The 10153-nt window shown below is 38.6% G+C and overlaps 1 non-coding gene across 1 annotated transcript; it reads right to left on the bottom strand.

Annotated features, from left to right (window-relative positions):
* Positions 1-8149: 8149 nt before the first annotated feature.
* LOC116116523 lies at positions 8150-8256 on the bottom strand. Its single transcript, XR_004125821.1, has one exon. It is a non-coding gene; the product is annotated as a small nucleolar RNA R71 (small nucleolar RNA).
* Between the last annotated feature and the right edge of the window lie 1897 nt (positions 8257-10153).

Genomic DNA, 10153 nt, shown 5'->3' on the forward strand with positions numbered 1-10153 from the left:
ACTGTTAGAGAGTATGCTACAATGTTCAACTCCTTAGCCCGTTTTGCTCCTACTATGGTGAGTATTCAACAGTGCCGGTTAGAGAGATTTGTTAATGGATTGCACCCAAAAATTGCCCAGATTGTTATAACGGGTGGTCAGCCTCCCCAGACTTATAGTAAGGCCCTGGAACGGGCATTAAGAGTAGAGATTTATGTGAACAAGGAAAGGCGGATGGAGAACCCCAAGTTGGTGATTGGTAGTTCTAGTTTGAGCTAGACAGCAGTTCAGAAAGTTGAAGTGGGGAACTCCACTTAGGCCTCGGAGGACAAAGGTAAAAGAAAGTTTCAGCAAGGATTTCAAAAGAAGGGTGGCAAGAATAAGAGGACTCCACAGCAACAACAGAGAAGGAATAATCTTCCCCATTGTCAAAAATGTGGGAGGCAACATAAAGGGAATTGTCCATTAGGGACCAATGTATGTTTCAAATGTAAACAACCGGGACACATGGCAAAGGACTGTAAAGTTACTCAGACTACTTCCCTCTAGAATATTAGAGGTTCAACTGCCAGAGTTTACTCAGTGGCTCAAAAAGAAGCCGAAGCTAATCCATCTGCAGTTACTGGTCAGTTATAATTCCACTCTACCTCTTTATATGTACTGATTGATTCTGGGGGTACCCATTCTTTTATCTCATATGGTATTATAAAAAGATTAGGTTTAGAGCCTTGTAAAGTGGAAAATGCTATTAAAATAGAGATGCCTAATGGGGAGAATTATTTTGCTGATAAGTTGTTGATGGGGGAAACTATAGTGATTGATGGGCATGAGTTGAATGTTGATTTGATTGTTTTTGATATGCTTGATTTTGATATGATTTCAGGAATGGACTTTCTGAGCAAATATGGAGTATTGATAGATTGTCGGAAATAGAAGGCCAGGTTTAACTTAGATGTTGGAGACAGTTTCACCTTTGGGGAAGGTCATCTACACAGCCTGATGATAAGTGCAGTGAAGGCAATGAAGATGATAAGGAAAGGTTGTACAGGGTACATAGCTAATGTGGTGAATAAAGAAAAGTTTCCAAACTTCAGTGTTCGGGATGTACCCATAGTACGAGAATTCGAAGATGTATTTCCAGAAGATTTGCCAAGACTTCCTCTAGAAAGGGAAGTGCAGTTTTGTATAGAATTAGCTCCTAGTACGGCACCAATATCTAAAGCCCCATATAGAATTGCTCCAGCAGAGTTACAAGAGTTAAAGAAGCAGCTTCAGGAGTTGTTAGATAAAGGTTTCATTCGACCCAATCATTCTCCATGGGGAGCTCCTATTTTATTTGTCAAGAAAAAAGATGGTTTGATGAGAATGTGTATCGATTACAGGGAGCTCAATAAGGTGACGGTGAAAAACAAGTATCCATTGCCAAGAATTGATGACTTATTTGATCAGTTAAAGGAAGCTTCGGTGTTTTCCAAGATTGATCTTTGGTCAGGCTACCATCAAGTAAGGGTCGCTGACAAGGATATTCCCAAGACTGCATTTCGAACCAGGTACGGGCATTATGAATTTATAGTGATGCCATTTGGATTGACTAATGCACCAACGGTATTCATGGATTTGATAAATAGGATTTTCCATGATTGTCTAGATAAATTTCTAGTAATTTTTATAGATGATATCGTGGTCAATTCCAAAACAAAGGAAGATCATGAAGAGCATTTGAGATTTGTGTTACAAGGACTAAGGGAGAAAAAGTTATATGCTAAGTTCTCTAAATGTGAGTTTTGTTTGGATCAAGTAGCATTCTTGGGACATGTTGTTTCACAAAAGGGTATTTTAGTGGACCCTAGTAAGATTGAAGTAGTGATTGAATGGCCAAGACCAAAGACTGTAAAAGAAGTTAGAAGTTTTCTTGGTTTAGTAAGGTATTATAGGAAATTTGTGGAAGGCTTTGCTAAATTAGCTTCTCCACTCACAGCTCTGACAAAAAAAGAAGCCCCGTTCAGATGGACTGAAACCTATGAGAAAGAAGAATTTCCAAGAAGTGAAAAAAAGATTAACTACTGCTCCTGTTTTAACCCTTCCAGAGGATGGTGTAGATTATGATATTTATACTGATGTTTCTCATAATGGTTTGGGGGTGGTATTGATGCAAAAAGGCAAGGTGATTGCTTACGCCTCTCGTCAGCTGAAAGACTATGAAAAGAGGTATCCCACTCATGATCTTGAATTAGCAGCTGTCGTTTTGGCTTTGAAGATTTGGAGACATTATCTCTTTGGGGTGAAATGTAATATTTACACAGATCACAAAAGTCTAAAATACTTTTTCACCTGGAAAGAATTGAATATGAGGCAGAGAAGATGGCTTGAGCTGGTAGAGGACTATGAATGTGATATTATGTATCAGCTAGGGAAAGCTAATGTAGTTACAGATACCCTCAGCAGGAAAGTCTCCTTAGCTCAGCTAACTTTTAAGAAGCACTTACAACAAGAGATAATGAAGGAGGGGATAGAGTTGGAGATTGGGAAATTGTCCAAAATTGAAGTTCGGTCTAAGTTGTTAGAGGAAATTAGAGAAAAACAAGCGGATGATGGGTTTAGTAAAGGAATTAAGCAGCAATTGAAAGATGGCAGAGAATAAAAATTCAAATGGGTGAATGGAATCCTGAAATTTAGAGATGGAGTGTATGGTCCTCAGGATATTGAATTAAGAAAGAAGATTTTAGAGGAAGCACATAGTACTCTTTACACTACTCATTCAGGGAGTGTAAAGATGTATCAGGATTTGAGGAAGTGCTATTGGTGGCCAGGGTTAAAGAAAGGTGTAACTGAGTATGTTATTAGATGCTTGGTGTGCCAATAGGTTAAAGCAGAACATCAGCGCCCTTCAGGATTGTTGTAGCCCCTTAATATTCCTTCGTGGAAATGGTAAGATATTTCTGTGGGTTTCATTTTAGGTCTTCCTAGAGTGCAAAGGGGTTATAATGCCATTTGGGTGATTGTAGATAGATTGACTAAATCTGCTCATTTCATTCCAGTTATAGACAAGATCTCCTCTGATTAGCTAGGCTGATTATATGTCAAAGAAATAGTGAGACTACATGGAGTACCTAGTAGTATTGTCTCAGACAGGGATGTGAAATTTATGTCAGTATTCTAGAGTAGCATGCAGAAGGCATTGGGTACTAGGCTTAATTTCAGCACAGCCTATCATCCTCAGACGAATGGACAGACAGACAGAAAGAACGAATGAAATATTGGAGGATATGTTACAGGCATGCTGTATTGATACAAGTTGAATTGGCGTGACATTCTCCCTCTAGTTGAATTCACTTATAACAATAGTTATCAAGCAACCATTAAAATGGCACCATATGAAGCCTTGTATGGAAGGAAATGTAGATCTCCGTTACATTGGGACGAAATAGGAGAAAAGAATGTATTAGCTCAAGCTCTTGGTCCAGAAATGACACAAAAAATGATAGAAGATGTAAAGTTAATCCGAGAGAGAATGAAGCAAGCCCAAGACAGACAAAAGAGCTATGCAGACCCGAAAAGAAAGGATATAGAGTTCCAAGTAGGAGACAAAGTGTTTGTGAAAATCTCTCCTTATAAGAGGGTGATGAGGTTTGGAAGAAAAGGGAAGCTTGCCCCTAGATAAATCGGTCCATATGAGGTATTAGAAAAAGTGGGCAAAGTAGCTTACAGACTAGCCTTACTGTAACGACTCCATTCTACTCATATTCTTTTAAAATATGCATAGTAAAAATACATGTAAGAAAGCATAAAAGTTGGGCCCAAATTTTTCTTTTATTAAACATGTACATTCTTTATACAAAAAACTGTATCATGTACAAAAAGCATCAAAAATAGGGTGGACATTGTAGCCATTTCCCTTCGCTTGCCGACGCCCATCCGACTGTATCCTCACCTAGATCCTGCAAAAACATAGAAAACAACGGGGTGAGCACAACTAAGGCTCAGTAAGTAAATCCTCTACTCATCTATCCCCGCAACTCTCTCTCTAATTCTTTCCTTACAATTCTCATTTACTCTCTCTCTTTTATACTTCTCTCTATTTTCTCTTTCTCATAACTCTTTGCTCATAACTCTTGGCTACTAACTCTCTCTTTTGTAAGTCACGACCTCATCTTACCGGAGGCACAGCTGGGACTCGCTCCCGCTCTCCGTGATTTCTACTCGTTCTAGCCGATTGGACTCAGTTATGCATGGATTCAGAACCTTTGGCCATGTGAGTATTTATTCTATCTCTCGGGTACTCTCGGGTATAGCCCTCATCCGCATGCACTCTCACAGGCTACACCACTTCTCTCTCTCATACTCATGCCGTTCTCTCAATGCGACATACATGCAGGAATACTCTACCCATTACTCATGGGTTCCCCATCGCACAACCTACTATGTTCTTTTCTTTAGCACTTTCCTCTCTTTAATTCTCTAGTGCTTAATCTCTCTTTCACTTTACTAATAGAGATGCTTATTCTCAACATTCTCTACTCTTTCTCAAACTACTACTCATAGTGTAACTTATACTCAAAAGTCTCTACTCTCTCTCAAGCTATTTCTCAATGCACAACTAATGCACATGGGTGGTTAATGCTCATTAAAGCAATTAGGAAATGCCAATATGCAATGTTGCAAGAATTAAGGTTCACAATTCATGCTCATATTTCTCTTAGGCATTTCATCAAACAATTCATGTGCATACAAAAACTCTACTATAATTACTACTCTATTTCATTCTCTAGCCATCCAAATTGGGAGAAAACTCCCACAAATAACCATAAACCCTGTCAAGGAAAACACTTTCAAATAGGTTTACACAACATCTCCCAAACTTCAACTCAATTTCTACTTCTCAATACACATTTAAACACTTTTCATACATGAAGTGTATCCAACAACCATAAAATAGAATCTCATCTCAACTCAATCTCTCAACAAGCATAATACCTACTTATACATGCATACATCTCTACTAAATCTCTACTCAAAAACTCATTCAAGTCTCAACTTGGTTGGATTTACTTACCTTGTGAAAAAGTGACTTCTCTTGCACTTTTCCTTTCCCTTGTTGTCTTGTCTTCTCTCTAAAACTCAACACAACAACAACAACCATATAAGACTTCAATATAACTATAAGCAAACTCACATCTAAAGCAAAAATCCGTACCTTAGGATGCTTTAGATGAAATCTCTACCCAAAATTACTCAAAAGCTCTCTTAAATCCCTTATAAATCTTGGAACAATTGAAAGGAAGTAGAGAATGAGAATGGCGGTGAAAATGGATGAAATGAGGGTTTATTACACTTAACCCTTTTTAGCTCATAAGAAAATCATCACTTTCCAACTTTGCCCTTGCTCTTTCTTGAAAATTCCATCTATATCCTTTGATTCATTACACTTGCACCCCCACACTAAACTATTCTCCATGAAATTTCCTTACATATTACTCCCCACTTTTCCTACTAATTAGGGGTAGAATGGTCATTTTACCCTTATAGAGAAATATCTAGAAATCTAATTAAACTTTTCAGCTGGCCCTTCGCCATGGTGAAGAAACTTTCGTCACCCCGACGAAAAATTACAGAGTCGACACCGCCTTACTCGAAGCCAATGTCGCCCCAGCGAAGATTGAAATTCTAAAATTCCTCAAATCTCAACCAATTTCAAGGCAAACACTCAACCAACTCAACATACCAACCCAATTAAAGCTGAATCAATAAAAATTTAAGCAATACAACAAATCTTAAGTACGTACCTCAAGTGGGGCATTACACTTACCAGCCAGTATGGACCATAATGTTTTCCATGTTTCCCTATTGTGAAAGTACGTTAGTGATCCTTCACATATACTACAAGCAAATGAAGTGGAGTTAAGAGATGAACTAATTTATGAAAAACGTCTAGTTCAGATTCTGGATAGAAGAATAAAAGAGCTCCGAAATAACAAAGTACCGCTTGTTAAAATACTGTGGAGGAATCATAATGTTGAAGAAGCGAAATGGGAGGTTGAGCAAGATATGAAGGAAAGATATCTAGACCTCTTCAACTGAATTTCGAGGATGAAATTCTTATAAGGGGAGATGTGATAATCCAAGGATTATACTAGTTTATTTAATCTTTTAGGCCGGATTTTAGATACTTCTTAGGTCATTTATGCCTGAATTGCTACTTAATTCCTTACATTTCATGTTTCAGGTTAAAATGGACATTTTGAGCTAATAAAGACAGATTTGGAGTTTCTGGACTCAGAAGCAAGCGGATCTCAAAAGTTAGGAGAGTTCTGAAGCAGAGTCAAGCACGATGAAGCTTGTTCCCAAGGGAGAGCACCGAAGATCGAAGATTCAAGCAAAGAAGCAAGCGGAGGGCAATTCTGTAATTTCAGAATTCTTTAGGAAGCTTCGCCGCGGCAAAATGAGCCAGTCACACACCAGATTCAGTTTCTTTTGTCGCCGCGGCGAAGTCTGCATTTTTCGGTTTTTGTAAAATGCACAGTTTTATTTTGTAGTGTTTTCTTAGGATTTTAGGCGAGGTATAAAAGAAAAACTTAGTCTTTTTGCAAGGGTTCATCTTCGAGTAGGTTTGGAGCTTTTACATTTTCTTAGATTCATTTTTTTTGGGCGAACTTAGATTTAAAAAGGGTGAAGATTCGAGATTAAACCAGTGGATTCGTCATTTGGGGAGATTTCTTGTCTTTTCTCTTGTTTACATTATGTTGAACTTCGGTATTTTCATTTCTTTTGTTTGTATTGTTGATTTAGCCATGAACTAACCTATTTTGGGTTAGGGTTTTGATTGTAATTCAGAATTTCATGGGTTAAGTAATATATTGTTTTCTTTTCATATGATTTTGCTTTGATTGTGTGTTTACTCTGAATTTACTATTTATTGTGATGAACATGATGAGATTGAGAAATGAATCATGTTAGGCTTCTTGGGTAATCACCATTGTAGTATTGGATGCTAGAGATAGATTCAAGAACCAATGAAATCATTCTAGGATTCTTATGCTTAATGAGCTTAGATTTATTTACCTTCAATTTGTTGGGTGCGAAAGGTTAGTAGGGAAGAGTAGGAAAACATAGCCTGAGAAGGTATGTTTGACACTTGAGAGAGTTCGATTACAATCAATGCATGTGAATATGAATTGAGTTTAATTCTTTAGGTTTAACCCATAGAGTCCGAATGAAGTCAAAAACCCACCCGTTTGTTTGAATTGATTTTATCCGTGTTTTACATCTTGCATTCATAGTTAAATTTTAGTTTAGTAAATTTTGTTTTAGTCTTAGTTTAAATTGCTCCCATTAATCCAAAAGAATTCGATTGCTCCAACTTGGGAACAGTAGGAAACTTAGTGCTTAGTGAACAATCCTCGTGGGAACGATACTTACTCATCACTCTATTACTTTTTGCGACTAGTGCACTTGCTATACATATGCATGTTTGTCAAAAATACGCATCAAATTTTTGGCGCCGTTGCTGGGGATTGAGTTTTAAGTTAACATTGAGTTTATCTATAGTTAGCTAGATTGGGGTTTTAATTTTTGTTTTCATCATTGTCTGTTTTACTCTGGTTTTTAATTTTTAGTTGGTTTGTGATCTCACTTTTTTTCATTTTATTTTGTGCAGTTTATGCGAAAAGCGAGACGTCAGCTAGTGGTTCCTGTTGATCTTGAGATTGAGAGAATCGCCAGACGGCTTAACAAAGACAGCAGAGAAATAGAGGATTTAGTGGTTGATTCAGAAGAAATAGCTGTTGAAATGACAGAACCAGAAAATAGGACACTAAGGGAATTCTCAATTCCCACAGTTAATGGCAGTGGGTCGAGTATTACTAGGCCAACAGTGTAAGGCAACAACTTTGAGATTAAGCTGGCAATCATTCAAATGATCCAGCAGTCGGTAAGGTTTAATGGTGATTTGAAGGAAGATCCAAATTAGCATATTGCGAACTTTTTGGAAATTTGTGACACCTTCAAGTCGAATGGAGTGTCAGATGACACCATTAGGTTGAGGTTATTCCCATTCTCATTGGGGGATAAAGCAAAGGGGTGGTTAATGGCACTACTATTGGGAACTATCACAACATGGAATGATCTAGCACAAAAATTCCTGACCAAGTTCTTCCCTCCAACAAAATCAGCAAAACTGAGAAATGATATCACATCATTTCTACAAGCTGAATCCGAGTCATTGTATGAGGCTTGGGAGAGTTACAAGGAATTAATGAGGAAATGTCCACGCCATGGGTTGCCAGTTTGGCTTCAAGTTCAAACATTCTACAATGGACTGATGGGTAACGTGCAAACCATGGTGGATGCAGCATCAGGAGGAGCTTGCAGAATAAGAAACCAGAGGAGGCTTATGAGTTGCTTGAGGTTTTGGCAAGCAACAACTATCAAAGACCAAGTGAGAGAGCAATATCAAGAAAATCTATGGGTCTTCATGAAGTTGATGCCTTCACAGCCATCTCAGCCCAACTCACGGCACTTCAGAAATAGTTGGGAAGTATGTAGGTAAACTCTATTCAAGCACCTCAACTAACTTGTGATTTTTGTGCAGGAAACCATGTGAGCAGCAAGTGTCAAGTGGGGAACACATTTGCTTCGTCATCTTCATCATCGGAGCAAGTGAACTACTTGGCAGGAAATCAGAGGCAACCAAACAACCCGTACTCCAACACATACAATCCGGGCTGGAGAAATCATCCAAATCTTTCTTGGGGCAATCATAACCAGCAAAATAATCAATGGAACCAAAGGACATTGCCAAATAACCAACCAGGGGTGAATAATCAACCGGGAGATCCAAGAGTGACAAAGTTGGAGGACATGTTTGGGAAATTTATGTAGGAAATCACGGGTTTTATGAATGAGATGAGGTCGAATTTTAGAAATCAAGGGGCGTCCATTCGGAATCTTGAGGTACAGATAGGCCAATTAGCCGAGAAGCTAAATGAGAGACCACAAGAGTCTCTACCAAGCAACACAGTTGTAACGACTGCTGAAAACGAGTACAATGCATGCATAATAACAATAGAAAATTGGGCCCAAGAACTTTCTTTTCATTATAAGTCATATGTCTTTTATACACAAAGAGTATTGTTTACAAAAATTCATTTTAAAAGACAAAACAGGGGAAACAGTGTAGCTATTGCTCCTCGCTTGCCGACGCCCCTCCGACTGCATCAACACCTAGATCCTGCATCCACAAAGGAAAATAACGGGGTGAGCACAAAATAATGCTCAGTAAGTAAAACCCTCTATCTGTCTGTCCCCGTATGCATTACACTTAATTCTTTCCTTATACTATTTCTGATTCTATTTCTGTTTCTACTAAATGTCATGGCCTCATCTTACTGGAGGTACGGTCGGATGGCGTTCACACAGTACCATCTCACTCTCCATGACTATCGGGTGGAATTCACACAGTACCAACCCATTCTTAGTGACTACCGAGTAGGGATCACGAAGCACCTACTCAGTTTTCGTAACTATCGGGTGGAGACCACCTAGCGCCTACCCGTTTCTCATGACTTTTGGGTAACGATCACCAAGCATTAACCCGTCTCTAATCACTGTCGGGTGATGATCACGAAGCATCAACCCACCTCTAATAAATGTCGGATGATGATCACAAAGCATCAACCTTTTCTCTAATGACTAACCGGGTGGGGATCACAAAGCATCCACCCGTTTCTACTACTTATCGGGTGACGATCACAAAGCATCGACCCATCTCTAAGGGCTATTCGGGTGGTGATCACAAAGCATCAACCCGATTCCCATAACTGTCGGGTGATGATCACAAAGCATCAACCCATCTCTACTACTCTTCTAATTCACTCTATTCTAGCATTTTTCATTCTCTCTACCCTTAGAGTAGTTGCATCCACCAAGTTCTCTACTCATAGAGTAATTGCATACACAAAGTTTCCTACTCTTTCTTAGGTCACTTTTCAATGCACAATTAGTGCCTATGGATGGTTCATCTCCACTAATGCACTTATGAAATGCCAACATGCAATGTTGCAAGAATTAAGGTTCACTACTCATACTCAAACCTCTATTAGGCATTTCATCAAACAACTCAAGTGCATTATAAAACTCTACTATAACAATAATTCTAAATCTTTCTCTAACCATCCAA

The sequence above is a fragment of the Pistacia vera genome, unplaced genomic scaffold (genome assembly GCF_008641045.1).
Source record: "Pistacia vera cultivar Batoury unplaced genomic scaffold, PisVer_v2 Contig779, whole genome shotgun sequence".
Taxonomy (NCBI): Eukaryota; Viridiplantae; Streptophyta; class Magnoliopsida; order Sapindales; family Anacardiaceae; genus Pistacia; species Pistacia vera.